Raw genomic sequence first — 16,898 nt, 5'->3', positions numbered from 1 at the left:
TTTTTGGTGGATTTGGAGAGGAGTTTGGTGATTGTTGAGTGCTGTACTGTGTGTGTTAGTAGTCTTGTGATCTTTGTAGTATTGTTTTTTCCCAGTTTGTAAACTTTTTTGTCCTTGTTTTTTTTTTTCAGTCTTTTGTCATTGTTTGTGAGTGAGTGAGCGTGTGTGTTGGCTGTGTGGTGTGTAGTAGGAGTAGTGGAGGAGTGTGTTTTGTGTTTTCATTTTTGTGTGTTTTATGTTGTTTGTCATGTCCGACTCAGAGGTCAGTGTGGTGGCGGAGGTTAGTGAGGTGGAGGCTGGTAGTGAGGTGGAGGCTGGTAGTGAGGTGGAGGCTGGTAGTGAGGTGGAGGGGGGTAGTGAGAGGGAGGAGGTTAGTGAGGAGGAGGAGGAGGGGGTGCCTGTTGCTGGATTTTCCAGTGATAGTGATGGTGTTGTGGCACCGCAGCCACGCACCACTACCAAGACTGGCAGGAATATAAAGTTCAGCTATGCTGAAAACATGGCGTTGGTGCGTGAGCTGATGAAGCACCATCGCCAATTGTTTGGTCAGGATGCTGCCAGGGTGTCCTCCCGCAGGAAGTCTGCCCTGTGGGGGCAAGTCATACTTGCTGTGAATAGTGAGGGTGTGGTGAGGCGGACAGAGGACACGTGCCGCAAGCGTTTCTATGATATTAAGCGGCGTGTCAAGGCCAAGATGGCCAAAGAGTCCAAATCTGCACGGAGAACCGGAGGTGGGCCACCTTTACGTGTAAGCTATCGGGACTGGGAGGAGCCTGTGCGGGCATTGATTCCTGGCGAAGTGGTGTCTGCTACTCATGTCCGGGATTCGGACCGACCCACGCAGGATGGTAAGTTTGTTTTGTAATATTGTTCTTAAAATGTCTGTAAAATTTAGTTAATTTCATTTTTAAAGTTTAAAGGATGATTTTTTTCTCACAAAACAGATTGCATGCCTATGCTCCCTTAAGGTGTGTTTGTGTTTTGAATGTTTTTTTTTCTTTTTTTGTTGCAATTTTTGGCGATAATGCTTGAACATGTGTGTTTGTTTAAAATCCACAAAAGGTTTTTGTTTTTTTAACAAACAGAAAAGCGGGGAAATTTTTAAAACATTACATTTTAAAAATATTTGCAAGTACTCAATCTCTGCAATATCTGAGACCAAAAACTTATTTTAAATAAATTTATTGTGTGCCACATCAAGTACATTTTGATATTCAACTCAAAATCAAGAATGTAGAAGCTCTTAAGCTTAAAAATTTGTTTTAAACAAAACCATATAGATGCTTACAGTACATTAATGGTTTTCAGTGGGTCATTTTTCCAAAAACATGGTAATAATGTTGGGGTCACTTTTTCCACAGTCACACAGACCAGCCGCCCAGACAGGCCTCACACAAGTCAGGATGATGCCGGTATTGCAGGTAAGTCTTCACTGTAGTCACATATTCTGAAAACACATAGAAGTACAAAATATTAAGTTTAAATTTTGCACCTAGGTTCTGCTTCTGGAAGCCGACCTCCTGTAAGCCGCCCATCACAGGGCTTGGGCCACTTACCCAGGAGGCCAACTAAGACACGGCGTCTTGGCTCTGATTCCGCACCTCCATCATCCCCACCCAGGCGAAGACTTTCGGCAGTGTCACCCCAGCCACCACTGGCACTATTGTCGAGTTCGCAGAGTGATGAGGCCAGATCACCTCAGTTATCTGGTGAGTAAAAACATAAATTAAACACATAAGCAATAATATACACAGTACACTTAAGATGTTGTTAGTTGGTTTGGAGTTTACATGTTTTCCTCAACAATCAATGTGATGTAACGTCTTCAATTGCTCAAGGTGCTTTAATAAAATTAGATAAGGTCTTAGTGGATGGTCTAGACAACCTATTTGTATGAAAACAACAGATTTGAGGATACATTAAGCACACACACGTTCACATTTTTAAAAAAATATGAATAAAATTAAATGTTGGACCGAAATAAAAAAACCATTAGAGTGTTCACACATCGCCCCTGTCCAGTATGTAGATGGCTTACTTGCTCCGCTCCTCTGGACTATACAGGTAAGTAGTCTATATCGTGGTGAGGGGAGGGAATCTAACAGTGTAATGGTGTGGAGGGAAGTTAGTTAAGTGAGGAATATGCAAATTTGGCAATGTTTGCGCCTGTGTTGGTTTTTTAAAATATAAAAATTATAAATTGTTAACGTTGAGAAAAACAAGTGCTAATAATGCAAAAATGTAGTATTAGGAATGTATTAATGTGTTGCATTAGCCAGGCCAAATTAAAAAAAATTACAACATTGCATGTTGCCTACCCCATACAGAGCACAACTTGATGTCCGCCGAGGACCAGCAGGGACCAGAACAAGAGCCATCCTTCACACTGCAACTTACAGCTGTTGATCCAAGCATGCCAATACAGTTGCAGGATATACCCCAACCATCCATCAGTCCCCAACTGGCACAAGCTCCGCCCCCAAGCCAAATTCCTGGCGATTTTTGGGCCAGTTGGACAAGCCAACAGGCCCAAAGCAATGCCACCCTGACCCAACATACACAACACCTTGCCAGTCTGCCCCATCATCTACCGCGTATTAGTCGCAACTCGGGCAGACTGATAGTACAAGTAGGGAGAATGGCTACCTCAATGGAGCAAATTAGGGCTGAAAACAGCCAAATGAATGCACATTTATCCCGCATTATAGATGAGCAACAGCGACATCAGCAGGCACTCGTTCAGATCATTCAACACAATCAAGTGGTGAATGAGGCCTTATCCAGGATTGTAGCCAGCCACACTGCTACAAACACTCAGCTGATTGCCAGTTTAAATAATTTGAGCAGCAATATTGCTATGATGGGAGCTCAGCAAGTTACCTCCAGCTCGGGGACCACGACCCCTGTTCAAACGCCAGTAACCTCCCCTGTCCGGCGTTCCTCAAGAGCACGTGCCAGTGAGCCAGCACCCAGCACACACAAGCGAAAAAAATAACACCAATCTTTTTGTGCAAATAAATACAAAAATTTGTTAAAAAAAAACATTCCTGTGTCCGTCTCCAAAATTTTTTAAGCTGGTCTGTATGTATGTAGTTATGTTTTTCAAGGGTAATGACTGTAAATGTTTTGTTAGCATCAACTAAGCACAATGGACACACCACTATAAACAACAAACAGTAAGTAACAGAACACACAATAGAAAGTAGAGCAAAGTGTTTAGTGAAGGATAATTACAGCATAATAAAACTTACCTGTAAAATATCGCAGGATCACTTCTTGACGTACCTGCCTCCCTACAATTGTACTCACACTGTCACCAGATGTATCTAACTCCTCTGCTTGCTGACTGCTTTCTCCCTCACCATGTGCCAGATGTTGACTTAAACACAGATTATGGAGAAAACAGCAGCAGAACACAATCCGAGTCACCTTTGAGGGACTATACAACAAAAGGCCACCAGATTTATCCAGACACCGAAAACGTGACTTCAGCACCCCAAAACATCTTTCTATCACATTCCGCGTAGCCTTATGTGCATGATTATAACTGTGTTCAGCAGGAGAATCAGGTTGGGACAATGGAGTAAGGAGCCAAGAGTAGCAGCCGTAACCCCCATCACCTGAAAAACATATATAGTCAACATTAGGACATATGTTAGATTATTCTATCACCTCCTCCAAAATCTAGGCTGTGGTTAAAAGACATACACACATAACATTTTCAACATACCCAACAGCCAGCCATCAGGCATTTGTCCCTCCTCAAATTTATCGAAGAGCGATGACTGACTGAGGATGAAGGAGTCATGGCAGGCACCAGGGTAACCTGCAACAACACTCATAATTTTTAAATTTGCATCACAGACCACCTGGACATTAGTTGATTGATCCATATGCCTATTAGTATATATATACTGGCGGCCCTTAGGTGATCTCAGCTGAACGTGTGTGCAATCTATGGCCCCCAGCACATTGGGCATGCCTGCAAGCTCATAGAAAGCTACCCTGACAGCACTCCACTCCGACTCCTCAGTAGGGAAGCAGATTGAGGCTTTAATGTGTGGCTCCAACACATCCAAAACCTGAGTGGACATTAAATAAGCTAAGGTGAGTGTCATGTTAGGTATTCTCTACAATACTGTGGTGTTTCAACTTACACAAGCAACACTTAGCCATAACCGCATATGTATTTTTAGACTCACCTGCATCAAAAATCTTGAAAAGGTGGGCTGTGAGATCCCAATGACGTCGCCTGCCACAGCCTGGAAGCTCCCAGTAGCCATAAAGTGTAACACAGCCAGGAGTTTGTGTAGGCCTGAGACAGAGCGAGAGCGTGCTGTCTCAGGGTCTATGCCCAGTTTGACAAGGTCATACAGGTGGAAAATGTTGTTTCTATTTAGGCGGAACATCTGTATGACCCTATCATCGGACAATGCATTTAAGTTTAAACGCCCTCTAAAAAAACGAGGCTGGCGCAGCCTCCGCGGTACCTGGACAACCTGTTGGCCATGTTCACTTACCTGGTCCTGATTCCTGGAAGCCTCATGGAGCAGTCTAACGTATCCCACAGCCAACAAAAAACCATTGCCACACACTACAGCCGCCATTTCAGAGTGAGAGTAGTTCAGAATGTGCCTGAAACACTTTTATAGGCCCAAAAAAACAGGTGTGAGTAATGGATAATTAAGTTCACATGTAAACGCGGTTTTCAAAGGCTGGCGCGTTTTTTTTTAGGAAAAAAATGCGAATCGTAATTTTTCGCGGCCGCGAAATCATTTTCGCGGCAGCAAATGCAATTACGAATGGTTAATAAATGACCGAGATTCATATCTAAACAGGCGTAATTTGACCGATGGTGTATTCATTCGTAATTTTGAACTTGGACTAGCAAAAAAATACGAATGACCTCATCACTGCCGTGATTAGTGTTTAGTAAATGACCGAGATGACACTTTGAAGAAAAAACGCCATCTCGGTCAAAATCGGGAGCTTAGTAAATATACCCCAGTGATTTTATAAAAACAGCTAGGAAGCACAATTTAGCAGTGGGTTGCAGAGAAAAAGAAATATGCTGGCAAAAAAATCCAATTGAGTGATTAAACAGCTCTTCATTTTCTGGCTTTATTTTTATGCTAACAAATTTGTTCTCTGAAAAGTGTCCACAAAGCCAAGTCTCTGATTAACACCTTTGTAGGGATGGTTTTTCACCTATTACTAAATTAAATTTGCTTCATTGGAAAGGCAGCAAGATGCATCCTCATTTCAATGTCTACTGAAATAATACGGGTTGACACCAGGAAACATTAACGCCACTGCATCCTTGCTGCTTTCTCATGTGGAAGTCTGTTTAATGTGAAAACAAGGTGATATCTAATTAGCACACAGGTAAGGAATTAAGAAAATCTTTATTTAAGGGTGAAGATGTTTCTCACAAAATCGTTGCCCCAATGCATCATTGAAATTCAAGCTGGAAAGATGATTTTAATATATCACTTGTACATTTTGTATTGCTCTTCTGGTGACAATGTAGTTTGTTTTTGTCAATTACCCTTTTAATAATAGGGTAAAGAAAATTAAGTGGATTTAAACAAATTAAAATGGTAAAAGTTATTGTACTTCAAGTAAAAATAAAAGAGCAAAAATATCAATCCCAGTTTTGATTACTTAAATTAACAAAAAAAATGCATATAGCAAAGGATAGTTTCAATCTGCCTACCTCTGGGTTATGGGCCCAGCATGCTTCCATTGCAGTACTCTGCTGCACATGTAAGTGCAAGAGATCCTGAAGCACTCACTCATCATGGGAAAGTACCAATGTGTTTCTTCGTTGGTTGATGGAAGAAACATTTTACAAAAACTCTCCAGATTATTGACTTTTTAAAGTTTTTCTAGGAAACGTTCTAGATGTATGCTTATTAGCCTTTGTCAGTAGGGACTTTTCGTGAAGTATCTCTGTGGCGCAATGGGTTAGTGTGTCTGGCTACTAACCAAAAGGTTGGTGGTTCAATCCCACCCAGGGACGTAATTGACTTTGTGATCAGATTTTGGTGATCTTTAAGTAGACAAGTCAAAATTTCAAACCCCCTGTTATGGTGTAGGGTACTTGGCCTTTTCTGATGTAATCAGAGTTAGATTTGATTCAGTGATTTAATAAAAACAGCTAGGAAGCACAATTTAGCAGTGGGTTGCAGAGAAAAAGAAATATGCTGGCAAAAAAAATCCAATTGAGTGATTAAACAGCTCTTCATTTTCTGGCTTTATTTTTATGCTAACAAATTTGTTCTCTGAAAAGTGTCCACAAAGCCAAGTCTCTGATTAACACCTTTGTAGGGATGGTTTTTCACCTATTACTAAATTAAACTTGCTTCATTGGAAAGGCAGCAAGATGCATCCTCATTTCAATGTCTACTGAAATAATACAGGTTGACACCAGGAAACATTAACGCCACTGCATCCTTGCTGCTTTCTCATGTAGAAGTCTGTTTAATGTGAAAACAAGGTGATATCTAATTAGCACACAGGTAAGGAATTAAGAAAATCTTTATTTAAGGGTGAAGATGTTTCTCACAAAATCGTTGACCCAATGCATCATTGAAATTCAAGCTGGAAAGATAATTTTAATATATCACTTGTACATTTTGTATTGCTCTTCTGGTGACAATGTAGTTTGTTTTTGTCAATTACCCTTTTAATAATAGGGTAAAGAAAATTAAGTGGATTTTTTAAAGAAAACTATACTGTCAATATACTATTAAAACAAATTAAAATGGTAAAAGTTATTGTACTTTAAGTAAAAATAAAAGAGCAAAAATATCAATCCCAGTTTTGATTACTTAAATTAACAAAAAAAAATGCTTATAGCAAAGGATAGTTTCAATCTGCCTACCTCTGGGTTATGGGCCCAGTATGCTTCCATTGCAGTACTCTGCTGCACATGTAAGTGCAAGAGATCCTGAAGCACTCACTCATCATGGGAAAGTACCAATGTGTTTCTTCTTTGGTTGATGGAAGAAACATCTTACAAAAACTCTCCAGATTATTGACTTTTTAAAGTTTTTCTAGGAAACGTTTTAGATGAATGCTTATTAGCCTTTGTCAGTATGGACTTTTGCAAAGTGTCTCTGTGGCGCAATCAGTTAGTGTGTATGGCTATTAACCAAAAGGTTGGTGGTTCGATCCCACCCAGGGACGTAATTGACCTTGTTATCAGATTTTGGTGATCTTTAAGTAGACAAGTCAAAATATCAAACCCCCTCTTATGGTGTAGGGTACCTGGCCTTCTCTGATGTAATCAGAGTTAGATTTGATTCAGTGATTTTATAAAAACAGCTAGGAAGCACAATTTAGCAGTGGGTTGCAGAGAAAAAGAAATATGCTGGCAAAAAAATCCAATTGAGTGATTAAACAGCTCTTCATTTTCTGGCTTTATTTTTATGCTAACAAATTTGTTCTCTGAAAAGTGTCCACAAAGCCAAGTCTCTGATTAACACCTTTGTAAGGATGGTTTTTCACCTATTACTAAATTAAACTTGCTTCATTGGAAAGGCAGCAAGATGCATCCTCATTTCAATGTCTACTGAAATAATACAGGTTGACACCAGGAAACATTAACGCCACTGCATCCTTGCTGCTTTCTCATGTGGAAGTCTGTTTAATGTGAAAACAAGGTGATATCTAATTAGCACACAGGTAAGGAATTAAGAAAATCTTTATTTAAGGGTGAAAATGTTTCTCACAAAATCGTTGCCCCAATGCATCATTGAAATTCAAGCTGGAAAGATGATTTTAATATATCACTTGTACATTTTGTATTGCTCTTCTGGTGACAATGTAGTTTGTTTTTGTCAATTACCATTTTAATAATAGGGTAAAGAAAATTAAGTGGATTTTTAAAAGAAAACAATACTTTCAATATACTATTAAAACAAATTAAAATGGTAAAAGTTATTGTACTTTAATGAAAAATAAAAGAGCAAAAATATCAATCCCAGTTTTGGATTACTTTAATTAACAAAAAAAAATGCATATAGCAGAGGATAGTTTTAATCTGCCTACCTCTGGGTTATTGGCCCAGCATGCTTCCATTGCAGTACTCTGCTGCACATGTAAGTGCAAGAGATCCTGAAGCACTCACTCATCATGGGAAAGTACCAATGTGTTTCTTCGTTGGTGGATGGAAGAAACATCTTACAAAAACTCTCCAGATTATTGACTTTTTAAAGTTTTTCTAGGAAATGTTTTAGATGAATGCTTATTAGCCTTTGTCAGTATGTACTTTCGCAGAGTGTCTCTGTGGTGCAATCAGTTAGTGTGTACGGCTATAAACCAGAAGGTTGGTGGTTCAATCCCACCCAGGGATGTAATTGACCTTGTGATCAGATTTTGGTGATATTTAAGTAGACAAGTCAAAATTTCAAATCCCCTCTTATGGTGTAGGGTACCTGGCCTTCTCTGATGTAATCAGAGTTAGATTTGATTCAGTGATTTTATAAAAACAGCTAGGAAGCACAATTTAGCAGTGGGTTGCAGAGAAAAAGAAATATGCTGGCAAAAAAATCCAATTGAGTGATTAAACAGCTCTTCATTTTCTGGCTTTATTTTTATGCTAACAAATTTGTTCTCTGAAAAGTGTCCACAAAGCCAAGTCTCTGATGAACACCTTTGTAAGGATGGTTTTTCACCTATTACTAAATTAAACTTGCTTCATTGGAAAGGCAGCAAGATGCATCCTCATTTCAATGTCTACTGAAATAATACAGGTTGACACCAGGAAACATTAACGCCAATGCATCCTTGCTGCTTTCTCATGTGGAAGTCTGTTTAATGTGAAAACAAGGTGATATCTAATTAGCACACAGGTAAGGAATTAAGAAAATCTTTATTTAAGGGTGAAGATGTTTCTCACAAAATCGTTGCCCCAATGCATCATTGAAATTCAAGCTGGAAAGATGATTTTAATATATCACTTGTACATTTTGTATTGCTCTTCTGGTGACAATGTAGTTTGTTTTTGTCAATTACCATTTTAATAATAGGGTAAAGAAAATTAAGTGGATTTTTGAAAGAAAACAATACTGTCAATATACTATTAAAACAAATTAAAATGGTAAAAGTTATTGTACTTTAAGTAAACATAAAATAGCTAACATATCAATCCCAGTTTTGGATTACTTTAATTAACAAAAAAAATGCATATAGCAGAGGATAGTTTCAATCTGCCTACCTCTGGGTAATGGGCCCAGCATGCTTCCATTGCAGTACTCTGCTGCACATGTAAGTGCAAGAGATCCTGAAGCACTCATCTCATAATGGGAAAGTACCAATGTGTTTCTTCGTTGGTTGAGTTAAGAAAATTCTTACAAAAACTCTCCAGATTATTGACTTTTTAAAGTTTTTCTAGGAAACGTTCTAGATGAATGCTTATTAGCCTTTGTCAGTATGTACTTTTTGCAAAGTGTCTCTGTGGCGCAATCGGTTAGTGTGTCTGGCTACTAACCAAAAGGTTGGTGGTTCAATCCCACCCAGGGACATAATTGACCTTGTGATCAGGTTTTGGTGATATTTAAGTAGACAAGTCAAAATTTCAAACCCCCTCTTATGGTGTAGGGTACCTGGCCTTCTCTGATGTAATCAGAGTTAGATTTGATTCAGTGATTTTATAAAAAACAGCTAGGAAGCACAATTTAGCAATGGGTTGCAGAGAAAAAAAATATGCTGGCAGAAAAATCCAATTGAGTGATTAAACAGCTCTTCATTTTCTGCCTTTATTTTTATGCTAACAAATTTGTTCTCTAAAAAGTATCCACAAAGCCAAGTCTCTGATTAACACCTTTGTAGGGATGGTTTTTCACCTATAACTAAATTAAACTTGCTTCATTGGAAAGGCAGCAAGATGCATCCTCATTTCAATGTCTACTGAAATAATACAGGTTGACACCAGGAAACATTAACGCCACTGCATCCTTGCTGCTTTCTCATGTAGAAGTCTGTTTAATGTGAAAACAAGGTGATATCTAATTAGCACACAGGTAAGGAATTAAGAAAATCTTTATTTAAGGGTGAAGATGTTTCTCACAAAATCGTTGCCCCAATGCATCATTGAAATTCAAGCTGGAAAGATGATTTTAATATATCACTTGTACATTTTGTATTGCTCTTCTGGTGACAATGTAGTTTGTTTTTGTCAATTACCCTTTTAATAATAGGGTAAAGAAAATTAAGTGGATTTTTTAAAGAAAACTATACTGTCAATATACTATTAAAACAAATTAAAATGGTAAAAGTTATTGTACTTTAAGTAAAAATAAAAGAGCAAAAATATCAATCCCAGTTTTGATTACTTAAATTAACAAAAAAAATGCATATAGCAAAGGATAGTTTCAATCTGCCTACCTCTGGGTTATGGGCCCAGCATGCTTCCATTGCAGTACTCTGCTGCACATGTAAGTGCAAGAGATCCTGAAGCACTCACTCATCATGGGAAAGTACCAATGTGTTTCTTCGTTGGTTGATGGAAGAAACATCTTACAAAACTCTCCAGCTTATTAACTTTTTAAAGTTTTTCTAGGAAACGTTCTAGATGTATGCTTATTAGCCTTTGTCAGTATATACTTTTTGCAAAGTGTCTCTGTGGCGCAATCGGGTAGTGTGTCTGGCTACTAACCAAAAGGTTGGTGGTTCAATCCCACCCAGGGAAGTAATTGAACTTGTTATCAGATTTTGGTGATCTTTAAGTAGACAAGTCAAAATTTCAAACCCCCTCTTATGGTGTAGGGTACCTGGCCTTCTCTGATGTAATCAGAGTTAGATTTGATTCAGTGATTTTATAAAAACAGCTAGGAAGCACAATTTAGCAGTGGGTTGCAGAGAAAAAGAAATATGCTGGAAAAAAAATCCAATTGAGTGATTAAACAGCTCTTCATTTTCTGGCTTTATTTTTATGCTAACAAATTTGTTCTCTGAAAAGTGTCCACAAAGCCAAGTCTCTGATTAACACCTTTGTAGGTATGGTTTTTCACCTATTACTAAATTAAACTTGCTTCATTGGAAAGGCAGCAAGATGCATCCTCATTTCAATTTCTACTGAAATAATACAGGTTGACACCAGGAAACATTAACGCCACTGCATCCTTGCTGCTTTCTCATGTGGAAGTCTGTTTAATGTGAAAACAAGGTGATATCTAATTAGCACACAGGTAAGGAATTAAGAAAATCTTTATTTAAGGGTGAAGATGTTTCTCACAAAATCGTTGCCCCAATGCATCATTGAAATTCAAGCTGGAAAGATGATTTTAATATATCACTTGTACATTTTGTATTGCTCTTCTGGTGACAATGTAGTTTGTTTTTGTCAATTACCATTTTAATAATAGGGTAAAGAAAATTAAGTGGATTTTTGAAAGAAAACAATACTGTCAATATACTATTAAAACAAATTAAAATGGTAAAAGTTATTGTACTTTAAGTAAACATAAAATAGCTAACATATCAATCCCAGTTTTGGATTACTTTAATTAACAAAAAAAATGCATATAGCAGAGGATAGTTTCAATCTGCCTACCTCTGGGTAATGGGCCCAGCATGCTTCCATTGCAGTACTCTGCTGCACATGTAAGTGCAAGAGATCCTGAAGCACTCACTCATCATGGGAAAGTACCAATTTGTTTCTTCGTTGGTTGATTTAAGAAAATTCTTACAAAAACTCTCCAGATTATTGACTTTTTAAAGTTTTTCTAGGAAATGTTCTAGAATGCTTATTAGCCTTTGTCAGTATGTACTTTTTGCAAAGTGTCACTGTGGCGCAATCGGTTAGTGTGTCCGGCTACTAACCAAAAGGTTGGTGGTTCAATCCCACCCAGGGACATAATTGACCTTGTGATCAGGTTTTGGTGATATTTAAGTAGACAAGTCAAAATTTCAAACCCCCTCTTATGGTGTAGGGTACCTGGCCTTCTCTGATGTAATCAGAGTTAGATTTGATTCAGTGATTTTATAAAAAAACAGCTAGGAAGCACAATTTAGCAATGGGTTGCAGAGAAAAAAAATATGCTGGCAGAAAAATCCAATTGAGTGATTAAACAGCTCTTCATTTTCTGCCTTTATTTTTATGCTAACAAATTTGTTCTCTAAAAAGTGTCCACAAAGCCAAGTCTCTGATTAACACCTTTGTAGGGATGGTTTTTCACCTATAACTAAATTAAACTTGCTTCATTGGAAAGGCAGCAAGATGCATCCTCATTTCAATGTCTACTGAAATAATACAGGTTGACACCAGGAAACATTAACGCCACTGCATCCTTGCTGCTTTCTCATGTAGAAGTCTGTTTAATGTGAAAACAAGGTGATATCTAATTAGCACACAGGTAAGGAATTAAGAAAATCTTTATTTAAGGGTGAAGATGTTTCTCACAAAATCGTTGCCCCAATGCATCATTGAAATTCAAGCTGGAAAGATGATTTTAATATATCACTTGTACATTTTGTATTGCTCTTCTGGTGACAATGTAGTTTGTTTTTGTCAATTACCCTTTTAATAATAGGGTAAAAAAAATTAAGTGGATTTTTTAAAAGAAAACTATACTGTCAATATACTATTAAAACAAATTAAAATGGTAAAAGTTATTGTACTTTAAGTAAAAATAAAAGAGCAAAAATATCAATCCCAGTTTTGATTACTTAAATTAACAAAAAAAAATGCATATAGCAAAGGATAGTTTCAATCTGCCTACCTCTGGGTTATGGGCCCAGCATGCTTCCATTGCAGTACTCTGCTGCACATGTAAGTGCAAGAGATCCTGAAGCACTCACTCATCATGGGAAAGTACCAATGTGTTTCTTCGTTGGTTGATGGAAGAAACATCTTACAAAAACTCTCCAGATTATTGACTTTTTAAAGCTTTTCTAGGAAACATTCTAGATGTATGCTTATTAGCCTTTGTCAGTATATACTTTTCGCAAAGTGTCTCTGTGGCGCAATCGGTTAGTGTGTCCAGCTACTAACCAAAAGGTTGGTGGTTCAAGCCCACCCAGGGACGTAATTGACCTTGTTATCAAATTTTGGTGATCTTTAAAAAGACAAGTCAAAATTTCAAACCCCGTGTTATGGTGTAGGGTACCTGGCCTTTTCTGATGTAATCAGAGTTAGATTTGATTCAGTGATTTAATAAAAACAGCTCTGAAGCACAATTTAGCAGTGGGTTGCAGAGAAAAAGAAATATGCTGGCAAAAAAAATCCAATTGAGTGATTAAACAGCTCTTCATTTTCTGGCTTTATTTTTATGCTAACAAATTTGTTCTCTGAAAAGTGTCCACAAAGCCAAGTCTCTGATTAACACCTTTGTAGGGATGGTTTTTCACCTATTACTAAATTAAACTTGCTTCATTGGAAAGGCAGCAAGATGCATCTTCATTTCAATGTCTACTGAAATAATACAGGTTGACACCAGGAAACATTACCGCCACTGCATCCTTGCTGCTTTCTCATGTAGAAGTCTGTTTAATGTGAAAACAAGGTGATATCTAATTAGCACACAGGTAAGGAATTAAGAAAATCTTTATTTAAGGGTGAAGATGTTTCTCACAAAATCGTTGCCCCAATGCATCATTGAAATTCAAGCTGGAAAGATGATTTTAATATATCACTTGTACATTTTGTATTGCTCTTCTGGTGACAATGTAGTTTGTTTTTGTCAATTACCATTTTAATAATAGGGTAAAGAAAATTAAGTGGATTTTTGAAAGAAAACAATACTGTCAATATACTATTAAAACAAATTAAAATGGTAAAAGTTATTGTACTTTAAGTAAAAATAAAAGAGCAAAAATATCAATCCCAGTTTTGATTACTTAAATTAACAAAAAAAATGCATATAGCAAAGGATAGTTTCAATCTGCCTACCTCTGGGTTATGGGCCCAGCATGCTTCCATTGCAGTACTCTGCTGCACATGTAAGTGCAAGAGATCCTGAAGCACTCACTCATCATAGGAAAGTACCAATGTGTTTCTTCGTTGGTTGATGGAAGAAACATCTTACAAAAACTCTCCAGATTATTGACTTTTTAAAGTTTTTCTAGGAAACGTTCTAGATGTATGCTTATTAGCCTTTGTCAGTACGTACTTTTTACAAAGTGTCTCTGTGGCGCAATCGGTTAGTGTGTCTGGTTGGTGGTTCAATCCCACCCAGGGACGTAATTGACCTTGTTATCAGATTTTGGTGATCTTTAAGTAGACAAGTCAAAATTTCAAACCCCCTGTTATGGTGTAGGGTACCTGGCCTTTTCTGATGTAATCAGAGTTAGATTTGATTCAGTGATTTAATAAAAACAGCTCTGAAGCACAATTTAGCAGTGGGTTGCAGAGAAAAAGAAATATGCTGGCAAAAAAAATCCAATTGAGTGATTAAACAGCTCTTCATTTTCTGGCTTTATTTTTATGCTAACAAATTTGTTCTCTGTAAAGTGTCCACAAAGCCAAGTCTCTGATTAACACCTTTGTAGGGATGGTTTTTCACCTATTACTAAATTAAACTTGCTTCATTGGAAAGGCAGCAAGATGCATCTTCATTTCAATGTCTACTGAAATAATACAGGTTGACACCAGGAAACATTACCGCCACTGCATCCTTGCTGCTTTCTCATGTAGAAGTCTGTTTAATGTGAAAACAAGGTGATATCTAATTAGCACACAGGTAAGGAATTAAGAAAATCTTTATTTAAGGGTGAAGATGTTTCTCACAAAATCGTTGCCCCAATGCATCATTGAAATTCAAGCTGGAAAGATGATTTTAATATATCACTTGTACATTTTGTATTGCTCTTCTGGTGACAATGTAGTTTGTTTTTGTCAATTACCATTTTAATAATAGGGTAAAGAAAATTAAGTGGATTTTTGAAAGAAAACTATACTGTCAATATACTATTAAAACAAATTAAAATGGTAAAAGTTATTGTACTTTAAGTAAAAATAAAAGAGCAAAAATATCAATCCCAGTTTTGATTACTTAAATTAACAAAAAAAATGCATATAGCAAAGGATAGTTTCAATCTGCCTACCTCTGGGTTATGGGCCCAGCATGCTTCCATTGCAGTACTCTGCTGCACATGTAAGTGCAAGAGATCCTGAAGCACTCAGTCATCATGGGAAAGTACCAATGTGTTTCTTCGTTGGTTGATGGAAGAAACATCTTACAAAACTCTCCAGCTTATTAACTTTTTAAAGTTTTTCTAGGAAACGTTCTAGATGTATGCTTATTAGCCTTTGTCAGTATATACTTTTTGCAAAGTGTCTCTGTGGCGCAATCGGGTAGTGTGTCTGGCTACTAACCAAAAGGTTGGTGGTTCAATCCCACCCAGGGAAGTAATTGAACTTGTTATCAGATTTTGGTGATCTTTAAGTAGACAAGTCAAAATTTCAAACCCCCTCTTATGGTGTAGGGTACCTGGCCTTCTCTGATGTAATCAGAGTTAGATTTGATTCAGTGATTTTATAAAAACAGCTAGGAAGCACAATTTAGCAGTGGGTTGCAGAGAAAAAGAAATATGCTGGCAAAAAAAATCCATTTGAGTGATTAAACAGCTCTTCATTTTCTGGCTTTATTTTTATGCTAACAAATTTGTTCTCTGAAAAGTGTCCACAAAGCCAAGTCTCTGATTAACACCTTTGTAGGGATGGTTTTTCACCTATTACTAAATTAAACTTGCTTCATTGGAAAGGCAGTAAGATGCATCCTCATTTCAATGTCTACTGAAATAATACAGGTTGACACCAGGAAACATTAACGCCACTGCATCCTTGCTGCTTTCTCATGTAGAAGTCTGTTTAATGTGAAAACAAGGTGATATCTAATTAGCACACAGGTAAGGAATTAAGAAAATCTTTATTTAAGGGTGAAGATGTTTCTCACAAAATCGTTGCCCCAATGCATCATTGAAATTCAAGCTGGAAAGATGATTTTAATATATCACTTGTACATTTTGTATTGCTCTTCTGGTGACAATGTAGTTTGTTTTTGTCAATTACCCTTTTAATAATAGGGTAAAGAAAATTAAGTGGATTTTTTAAAAAATAATTATACTGTCAATATACTATTAAAACAAATTAAAATGGTAAAAGTTATTGTACTTTAAGTAAACATAAAATAGCTAACATATCAATCCCAGTTTTGGATTACTTTAATTAACAAAAAAAATGCATATAGCAGAGGATAGTTTCAATCTGCCTACCTCTGGGTAATGGGCCCAGCATGCTTCCATTGCAGTACTCTGCTGCACATGTAAGTGCAAGAGATCCTGAAGCACTCACTCATCATGGGAAAGTACCAATTTGTTTCTTCGTTGGTTGATTTAAGAAAATTCTTACAAAAACTCTCCAGATTATTGACTTTTTAAAGTTTTTCTAGGAAATGTTCTAGATGAATGCTTATTAGCCTTTGTCAGTATGTACTTTTTGCAAAGTGTCACTGTGGCGCAATCGGTTAGTGTGTCCGGCTACTAACCAAAAGGTTGGTGGTTCAATCCCACCCAGGGACATAATTGACCTTGTGATCAGGTTTTGGTGATATTTAAGTAGACAAGTCAAAATTTCAAACCCCCTCTTATGGTGTAGGGTACCTGGCCTTCTCTGATGTAATCAGAGTTAGATTTGATTCAGTGATTTTATAAAAAAACAGCTAGGAAGCACAATTTAGCAATGGGTTGCAGAGAAAAAAAATATGCTGGCAGAAAAATCCAATTGAGTGATTAAACAGCTCTTCATTTTCTGCCTTTATTTTTATGCTAACAAATTTGTTCTCTAAAAAGTGTCCACAAAGCCAAGTCTCTGATTAACACCTTTGTAGGGATGGTTTTTCACCTATAACTAAATTAAACTTGCTTCATTGGAAAGGCAGCAAGATGCATCC

At 37.2% G+C, this 16,898-nt stretch overlaps 1 long non-coding RNA gene and 1 other non-coding gene across 2 annotated transcripts; both read left to right on the top strand.

The window, feature by feature from the left end:
• Positions 1-1,358: 1,358 nt before the first annotated feature.
• LOC135030881 (uncharacterized) lies at positions 1,359-2,411 on the top strand. The gene is made up of 3 exons (XR_010226810.1): positions 1,359-1,421; positions 1,497-1,709; positions 2,328-2,411. It is a non-coding gene; the product is annotated as an uncharacterized LOC135030881 (long non-coding RNA).
• Positions 2,412-9,456: 7,045 nt separating this feature from the next.
• TRNAS-ACU (transfer RNA serine (anticodon ACU)) lies at positions 9,457-9,530 on the top strand. The gene has a single exon. It is a non-coding gene; the product is annotated as a tRNA-Ser (tRNA).
• The last annotated feature ends 7,368 nt before the right edge of the window (positions 9,531-16,898 follow it).

Source organism: Pseudophryne corroboree, unplaced genomic scaffold (genome assembly GCF_028390025.1).
Source record: "Pseudophryne corroboree isolate aPseCor3 unplaced genomic scaffold, aPseCor3.hap2 scaffold_507, whole genome shotgun sequence".
In the NCBI taxonomy this organism is placed as follows: domain Eukaryota; kingdom Metazoa; phylum Chordata; class Amphibia; order Anura; family Myobatrachidae; genus Pseudophryne; species Pseudophryne corroboree.
Note: the sequence above shows the minus strand (reverse complement) of the source record. Positions and strands in the feature narration are given on the sequence as shown.